Genomic DNA, 9,199 nt, shown 5'->3' on the forward strand with positions numbered 1-9,199 from the left:
GCAAGGGACAGAGAGGATCTCAGGAAACAATGGATAAATTTTAATTATACAATATTAAAAAGATTTTGCACATTTAAAACTAATTCAATCAAGATTAGAAGGAAATCAGGAAACTGAGAAAGATTTTTATAGTAAGTATTAATGATAAAGGCCTCATTTCTCAAATATATAGGAAATGAGGTTAAATTTATAAAAATACAAGTCATCCCCTATAGATAAATGACCAAATGATATGAATATGAAATTTTCAGAAGAAATCAAAGTTATAGTCATATGACTATAGTCTTTTGATTAGAGAAATTAAAATTAAAAGGACTCTGAAATACTACCTCACGTGGTATTGAGTGACAAATGTTGGAGGAGGTATGAAAAAATTGGAACACTAATGCACTGTTGGTGGAGTTGTGAACCATTCCAATAATTCTTTTTTTTGCAAGGCAAGGCTTGCCCAATGCCACACAGCTAGGTAATTACTGTCTGAGGCCACATTTGAACTCAGGTACTCCTGACTCCAGGGCCAGTGCTCTATCCACTTCGCCACCTAGCTGCCCCTATTCCAATAATTCTTGAGGGCAATTTGGAACCAAGCTCAGAGGGTTATAAAGCTCTGGGTACTTTTTGATCCAGTAATATTGCTATTAAGTCAAAGGCCAAAGAAAAAGGTCTCTCATCACGTTCAACTTAGATCAATGTACAACATGGAAACAATGTAAAGACTAACAGACTGCCTTCTGTGGGGGGGGGGGGTGAAGGGAAGGGAAGAGAGATTAGGGGAAAAATTGTAAAATTCAAAATAAATAAATAAATAAATTTTTAAAAAAAAGAAATGATAAGAGGGATGTTTCAGAAACAACCTAAGAAGATCTATATGAATTGACAAAGAGTGAAGTGAGTAGGACCAAGAGATTGCTGTACAGGGTAACAGCAATATTGCAATAATGATTAAATAAGGTGACCTTTTCTGAAAACCTGAACTTAACCATATAGGATAATAGGATAATAATTAAATATAACAACAACTATAAGGACTTATGATATAAAATGCTATCCACATTCTGAGACATAATTGATAAACTGCTGACTGAAGCGTAATTTTTTTAAAAATTCTTTGTTTTAAGGACTCATTTCTAAAAATATACAGAGAACTGAGCCATATTTTAAAAAAAAGCCATTCCCCATTTGATAAATGGTCAAAGGATATGCAAAGGCAATTTACAGATGAGATCAAAGTAATCCATAATCATATGAAAAATTGCTCTAAATCATAACTTATTAGAGAAATGCAAATTAAAGCTGCTCTGAGGTACCACCTTACACCTCTCAGATTGGCCAATATGACCAGAAAGGATAATGATCATTGTTGGAAGGGTTGTGGGAAATCTGGGACACTATTACACTGCTGGTGGAGCTGTGAACTCATCCAACCTTTCTGGAGAGAAATCTGGAACTATGCCCAAAGGGCAACAAAAATGAGCATACCCTTTGATCCAGCAATACCTCTACTGGGTCTATACTCTGAAGAGATGATGAAAAAGAGTAAAAACATCACTTGTACAAAGATATTCATAGTAGCCCTGTTTGTGGTGGCAAAGAATTGGAAATCAAGTAAATGTCCTTCAATTGGGGAATGGCTTAACAAACTGTGGTATATGTATGTCATGGAACACTATTGTTCTATTAGAAACCAGGAGGGATGGGAATTCAGGGAAGCCTGGAGGAATTTACATGAATTGATGCTAAGTGAGATGAGCAGAACCAGAAGAACACTGTACACCCTAACAGCAACATGGGGGAGATGATCAATCTTGATGGATTTGCTCATTCCATCAGTGCAACAATCAGGGACAATTTGGGGCTGTCTGCAATGGAGAATACCATCTGTATCCAGAGAAAGAACTGCGGAGTTTGAACAGAGACCAAGGACTATTACCTTAAATTTAGAAAAAAAAAACAGATATCTTATTGTCTGATCTTGTTATCTCTTATTTTGTTATGTTATCTCTTTTTGTTTCTTCCTTGCTGCTCGGGGAACCTATCCCGAGCCTTCGCCTGGATACATACCTTTCCACGGACCGGTCGGTCTTCGGACGCACAGACCCTCCTTTAGGGAAGGAGGGCAATAACTGGACAGAACACCCGGTTGCAGTCTAACAAGCAGGTCTTTATTGCTTACATAGCAGCGAAAAAAGCTCTCCTCTTCCCCAGTCCCATCCCTTATCTAGTCTTCTGCTCCTCCCCCGAGCTCCTCCCCTGTTCCTCCCTCATGGGCGGAGCCACTCCTGTTACTGGGGCGTTCCCAGCACCCATGTGGGCGGGTTCACACCCCCAGGCTTCTCCTAACCCATAGGTGGCCAAGGTCCAGAGCTGGGTCCAGAGCAATTCCCCCTTTTTGTTTAGACAGGGGTAGTGTCCATTTTTGGTCGTTCTCTGGGATTCTGGAGAAGAGCACGAGGGTTAGCCTTTGATAGCGTATTTTTGCAGCAAGCATATGTAGCAAAAGAGGCAGGATAGAAATAATCACAGTCTTAATATCTTATAATAATAAAATTATTTCAGATCTGAATTAAGCACACATACACAGACATATGTACGAACTCACAGAAAACAATCATTTTTAACCAAGCTGTGATTGATGCCCTGGCCGGCATCAATCCCAGAATATAGGAACATTTTCCTATCCCTCCAGGCCAGTAGAGAGATGTGAAAATGTCTCATTGAAGTTTAACTACACATATTATTGTTTTTGTTTTTTAATGAACCAATTAAGACCGGTCAAGAAAAAATAACTTTTAGAATCAATTAGAATGTCTTGAGGAACCTCTTATATAAATTTATTAAGAATTTTTAAATAACCAATTAATATAAAATTTGAATGCATTCTTAAATAACTCTATAAAATATAATTTTAACTATTCTAGCACACAAAAAATGTAGTTATAAGTACAAGCACTGGTGATGTGCATTCTTCTTTCTATTTTGCAGTAATATAGGACAGTTCTGGCAGAAGGCCTCAATCCTTAGAGAAAGTGCTGCCTGCAGTCGCTTTCACCAGTTAAGATGAGATGCAAAACGGTGGATAATAAATATTTATATTGGTGCTGAACGAGGAGTGCGATGAATAAGAGACATGGTATCTGCCTTGATGTTGATCAAGGCAGTCTTCATTAGGGATATTAAAAACCGTATCAAGCAGGGGCCAAAAATACAAAGGAGAAATAATATGGCAACAGGACCTATCCAGCTGAATAACCACTGTAAAAATTGTAAATGCTTGAGATAATTAGCAATATTAAAGGCAGCAGTTTGATGATTTGAAAAATCAGTCGAAATATTTCTCAGTTCTTGAAGCAATAAGGCTAACTGATGAATGTCTGATGAAGCATTATGAGATAGTAGTGTACCCTGTAATGCAGCCCGTATCCGAAGCCATGAACCAACAAAAGAAGAGTTGGTAAGATTTACCTGTAATGGAGTGACACACAATGGTTTATATCTATAGTGACAAGGAATTTGGGTTATCAATTCACGGTAAGCAAGCTCATTCCCAATATAAACTACTACAGGGGCCAAAGCATCTATTTCCTTTTGAAGTGCCCAATTTATATGATTTTGGGTGGTCCACATGGATGATTGCTGGGTCAAGAAGTTCTGCAATACAGATGCCAAATATCCTTGTCGTTGGTAAAGATCCTGAATTTGGAATTCCTCATAAAGTGAGAAAGCAAAATTTATGATATTGAAAGCAAGATCAATCACCTCACGCTTTTGCTCCGAGGTCTCTGACCCACTTGGTTGGAGCCCAAACTGGTTTCTCCTTTTCTTTGCCATCCGGATTTGGATCTGGTTGAATACAAAGATACCCTTGTCCATTTATAATTACCAAGCCTGGGCCATGCCATTGGCCATCTGGGCTTTTCCACAGTACTCGGTTGCCTATTGGGCAGGGAGAGGGATGGCTAGTTGCATGTGTGTGGAGTGTTCGTGAAGTTCCTGCGAAAAAATGCAAAGCTGGGGAGGTACCATCATCGTTCAATTAAAGAAACTTCATGGTGTATACGGCCTGTGCTAATTGTGTATGTATAAGGTGGCCACGACTGCTGACTCCCCCTTTTTGTTTAATGAGGAGGGTTTTAAGGGTGCGGTTAGCATGTTCAACTATGGCCTGACCAGTGGGATTATATGGAATTTCAGTTTTGTGTAAAATGGAAAATTCTTGACAAAAGTTTGCAAACGCCTTGCAGGGCCATTATCTGTTTTTATGGCTGTAGGAACTACTCAAGTGGAAAAACAGGACAAAAGATGTGCTATAACATGGCAGGCTGCCTCACCAGGTTTAATTGACATCATGACAAAATTGGAAAAAGTGTCTATGGAGACATGAATAAGGGTTTTCCCATAGTGAGTAACACCCATCTGCCATAAAGCATTAGGGCGGTCTCCCCGGGGATTAATTGCACAATCAATAGGTGGAGGATGAAATGGAGCACAGCCAAGGCATCGTTTCACTATATCCCTGGCTTGATCTTTAGTGGTGCCATACAGATGACGAAGAGAATGAGCTGAAAGATGGTACTTATCATGTGCCTGATGGGCTTCTGAAAGTAAAGGACATAGCAATGCTCGATCTACCGTATCATTACCACTGTAGATGGGCCCAATAGTAGAGACATGGGAACGGACATGCAGCACAAACACAGGACAATGACGAGAGAGGAGAAGATTTTGAAGGTCTGCTAACAAAGAAGCAATAGTACTAACACGAGGATTGATAAAAGCTGTAGGGAGTTCTCGAAGTGCTGTAGCACAATATAGACTGTCAGTGATAAGATTAACAGGCACGTCGGCAAGATAAGCACGAGCATGTGTAACAGCAAGGAGTTCATTTTTCTGGGCTGAGGTATACTCAGTGGTAAAAACCCGCAATATTTGTTTTTGTGGGACGTAAAAGGCTGCCCGTTTATTTTTGGTGGCGTCTGTGAACACATTTGGTCCATCAACAGGGGTAGGGGAAATAATTCGTGGTGGGGGTTGTAATGGAAGACTGTCCCATCCACGCAGCGTTGGGGGTAATGGAAGATTGATGACCTCACATGAAGTGAGTAGGGCAGCCCATTCAGGGATAGAGTCAGTAAAATAATGAAGAGCACCTTCAGAAGCACAAATATTTAAAACAGGATATTTTCCAAACATACAAAGACAACGATCAGACATAGCTAGGAATAAATTGGCCAGCATCGTAAATTTACAAGGGATGCTTCTTTTACTTCTCTGGAAATATTGCCATCCTATGACACCTTGCTTTTGATAGAGACAACCAATATGTGACCTTTGATTTAAAATGGTAGCAAATATAGGTTGCTCAGGATCAAATTGAACTATAGACTCATGACACCTGGACAAAATCTGTGTCATGGCCTCTTTGGCTTGTGGGGTCCAATACCGGGGTGAGGTCAATGTGGAATCTCCTTTCAGGATATCATAAAGAGGATACATCAAATCATCAGGAATAGGAACTGTAGAACGTATCCATTGTATGGAACCAATAAGTTTCTGGAAATCATTAAGGGTACTACATTTCTCTAAATTCACCTTTGGGGGTATTCTAGATGCCCTCCCTTCACTAAGGGTGTGACCAAGGTATTGATAAGGGCTAGTATCTTGTATCTTATGAGGAGCCACTTGAAGCCCATATTTACTCAAGGAAAGGAGCATTTCTTTTGTTAATTCTTCTAGCTCCGTGGCTTGCTTAGTAGCCATGAGAATATCATCCATATAATGGATTATGATGGTCTTGGGGTACTTACTGCGAAGCGGGTGAACAATAGCTGCAACATATGCTTGGCACATAGTTGGACTATTGGCCATTCCCTGAGGTAATACAGTAAACTGATACCTGATTGACAGGCTTTGAAAATTTTTTGATGGTACCAAGAATGGAAATTTATCCCTATCCTCAGGGTGAAGGGGAATGCTATAAAAACAATCCTTAATATCTATTATCTTTATAACAAATTCTCTAGGTATAAAGGCAGGAGAAAGAAGACCCGTCTGTAGCAGGCCCATAGGGACCATTCTTTTATTCACCGCCCATAAGTCAATAAGCATTCTCCAGGTGCCAGCTTTCTTTTTTATTACAAATACTGCAGAATTATAAGGGCTGGTGGTAGGCTCAATTCTGCGTTGTAACAATAATTCCTTAACTATATCTTTTAATGCGGTGAGCTTCTCCGTAGAAAGGGGCCACTGTTCCACCCACACAGGGTTATCACTCCTCCAAGTAATCTTTGGGCAGCTCACCATAACAGTAGCCCCTAGGAGTTTTTTGCCAAATGTTCAGGGGTGGTAAGATACAATTGTAACTGATGTAACAAATCTCTACCCCACAGGGCAGAGCCTAGTCCCGTAATCTTTAAGGGACGAATAAAACCACTTTGTCCTTCATAACTCCATCTTAAATGACGCTCTGCTTTTCTAGCCCCTTGGTGGCCTCCCACCCCCAAAATAGGGGTGGTAGATGACATAAGTGGCCAAGAGGGGTCCCACTGTGCTGAATCGATAACAGAGACATCAGCTCCAGTGTCGATCATTCCTGACACTAATTTACCTTCTATATTTATCTGTATAATAGGCCATTGTAATTGGACTTCAGTGCACCAATTTACTTGTGGGACACTCTCACTCTCAATCCATGGCAAAGATATTCCTCGGCCAATAGCCATGCCAGGGGAAAGGGTTACTGGGTAGCAGTGTGGGTTGGTAAGGTATACAGTAGTGTCACCAGATGGCAGTAGTTGGGTGTGGACAAGTACAGGAGAATATCCTGTAGCACCCACTATTAGTCGGGGAAATGTGGCCGGGACCACTTCTATAGAGGCAGTACTCCAGGGGGTGATTATTAATGAATCCTCTTCCTTTCCCTGCTCAGCAACTGTTAGAATAGTTTGACCTAGATCCTCTCGTTCTGTAGTTCCCTCTGATATCGCTCCTGCAACCCTTTTGGTTCCGCGTCTGGCCCCATGGGCATCTCTGAGGCTACTGTAATCGGATAGGCTCTGGTGTCGGGGCCCCCACGGGGAGGGCCCCTCCTCCCGTTTCCCGGAACCAATGTTTTCTTAGATCTACAGAACTTTGCCATATGTCCACCTTTTCCACAGGAATAGCAGGTGGGCTGTTTATTGCCCTTCTTTTGACCTGTACGACACTGTGCCTTAAAATGCCCTTCTTTTCCACAATTAAAACAAACGCCCTTTCGTTGTTTAAGGCCTTCACTAATCCCCTGAGCTATGGCTATCACCATGGCTTGGTGTTCTCTACTTTTAGGGGGGGCCTCTAAGAGGCGCTCAATTATATCACTTATGGAGGGATTAGCGCCCAAACCAGTCAAGAGCTGTTGATATTCAGGGCAAAGACCCTCTTTTACCAACTGCGGAATAAGCAGTTTGGAACCAGCTGCGTGTCCTAAAACACGTACGACTGTTTCTTGTACCCTGCTGATAAAATCTGTAGGGGTTTCATTGGCTCGTTGTTTAAGACCAATAAGTTTCTCCCTTTCTGCCCCTTGGGCTTCTAGTTTCCCAAAGGCTCTGACATGACAGAGTTGGATAGCTGCGAATACCATAGGCTGTAAATGTATTTGGTCTCTAGGTCTTTTCCATCTTCCTGTCCCTGTAATCATCTCATAAGCCTCATCAGGGTTGGTGATACCTCTCTCCTCTATATACTGTTCTGCCTCTCTCTTTACAAGGGCAGTAAAAGTAACTGCTTGTCCTGGGGTGAGCACTGCACCAGCAACCTCTTGCCAATCATAAGGGGTCCAGGGCCATGCAGCAGTGGCATTAGTTAATAAATGTTTCACATATGGCGAAGAGGGGCCGTACTTGGCAACAGCTTCCTTGAGTTCTTTCAATACTTTAAAAGGAACTGGCTCATGACGGCGATTGCCACCCTGGCCATCATCAAAAACAGGACAAAGAGTTGGAGTAATACCCCAATCTTCCCAATCTACAATTTGCCCTTCTTCAGCAGCCACTTTAAGACTGCGTGCTATGAGACTTTCTGGAGCAGGACCCCTAGAAGAGCCAAAGGTGAAACTGGCTCGGTGTTTCAGAGTCATAGCAGACAGAGAGGTGGAGACTTCTTCCTCATCTGTCTCTGCCTGTGGGTGTGGCCTAAACACTTCCTCCTTTCTCAATGTTTGCTGCGCCACAGTCCTGGGTCTTAATTTCTGCTGCGCCACAGCCCTGATTCTAACTTCCTCCATATTCTTCCTAGCTCCATATTTATTATGTTTCTTATAAGTTTCTCTAAGTTCTGCCCAAGGATAAATCGGAGGAGGATTATTACAACCCTCCTCCTCAGAAGATTCTCCTAATGATTCTCCCACTTGTGTGTCAATTGTTTCTCGCCCACAGGGACGAGGACCCCCCCTGTAACATTGTATTTATGAGAGAATAAAAGGAGAAGTCCTGGTCAGTTAGGATTCCAGGGCATGACTCATCAAAAGAAGCCAACTGTTGCCCAACTGTCTCCCAGTTCTCTTTGGTAATCCCTGAATGTTCTAACCAAGGGGAGAACCCCCACACCTTATCTACAAATTCACGGCACTGCTTAATATGTGGCTTAAATTGATGCCGCTTGCCTAATTTATATAACTGACAAGCTAGAACTGCCTTTTCTTCAGGTCTAATCAGGGGAAAACCCATTCCCTGCCCCATAACTTCGTCCTAGATTAATCTCAAGTTAATCTGAGGCTGTCCAGCTCTTCTCCCTGTTAAGGGAGGCCAGGCGGAAATTCCCTTGGTCCCTGTTCGGGCGCCAGCTGCTCGGGGACCTATCCCGAGCCTTCGCCTGGATACATACCTTTCCCCGGTCTTCGGACGCACGGACTCTCCTTTGGGGAAGGAGGGCAATAACTGGACAGAACACCCGGTTGCAGTCTAACAAGCAGGTCTTTATTGCTTACATAGCAGCGAAAAAAGCTCTCCTCTTCCCCAGTCCCATCCCTTATCTAGTCTTCTGCTCCTCCCCTGAGCTCCTCCCCTGTTCCTCCCTAATGGGCGGAGCCACTCCTGTTACTGGGGCATTCCCAGCACCCATGTGGGCGGGTTCACACCCCCAGGTGTCTCCTAACCCATAGGTGGCCAAAGTCCAGAGCTGGGTCCAGAGCACCTTAAGGATATGATTTCTCTCTCATCACACT

The 9,199-nt window shown here is 42.4% G+C and overlaps 1 long non-coding RNA gene across 1 annotated transcript; it reads right to left on the bottom strand.

Annotated features, from left to right (window-relative positions):
* Window positions 1–3,073: 3,073 nt before the first annotated feature.
* On the bottom strand, window positions 3,074–8,957 carry LOC141516044 (uncharacterized). The gene is made up of 2 exons (XR_012476592.1): window positions 8,860–8,957; window positions 3,074–3,462 (listed from the first exon to the last, which is right to left on the bottom strand). It is a non-coding gene; the product is annotated as an uncharacterized LOC141516044 (long non-coding RNA).
* Window positions 8,958–9,199: the final 242 nt, after the last annotated feature.

The sequence above is a fragment of the Macrotis lagotis genome, chromosome 3, assembly GCF_037893015.1.
Source record: "Macrotis lagotis isolate mMagLag1 chromosome 3, bilby.v1.9.chrom.fasta, whole genome shotgun sequence".
Lineage (NCBI taxonomy): Eukaryota > Metazoa > Chordata > Mammalia > Peramelemorphia > Peramelidae > Macrotis > Macrotis lagotis.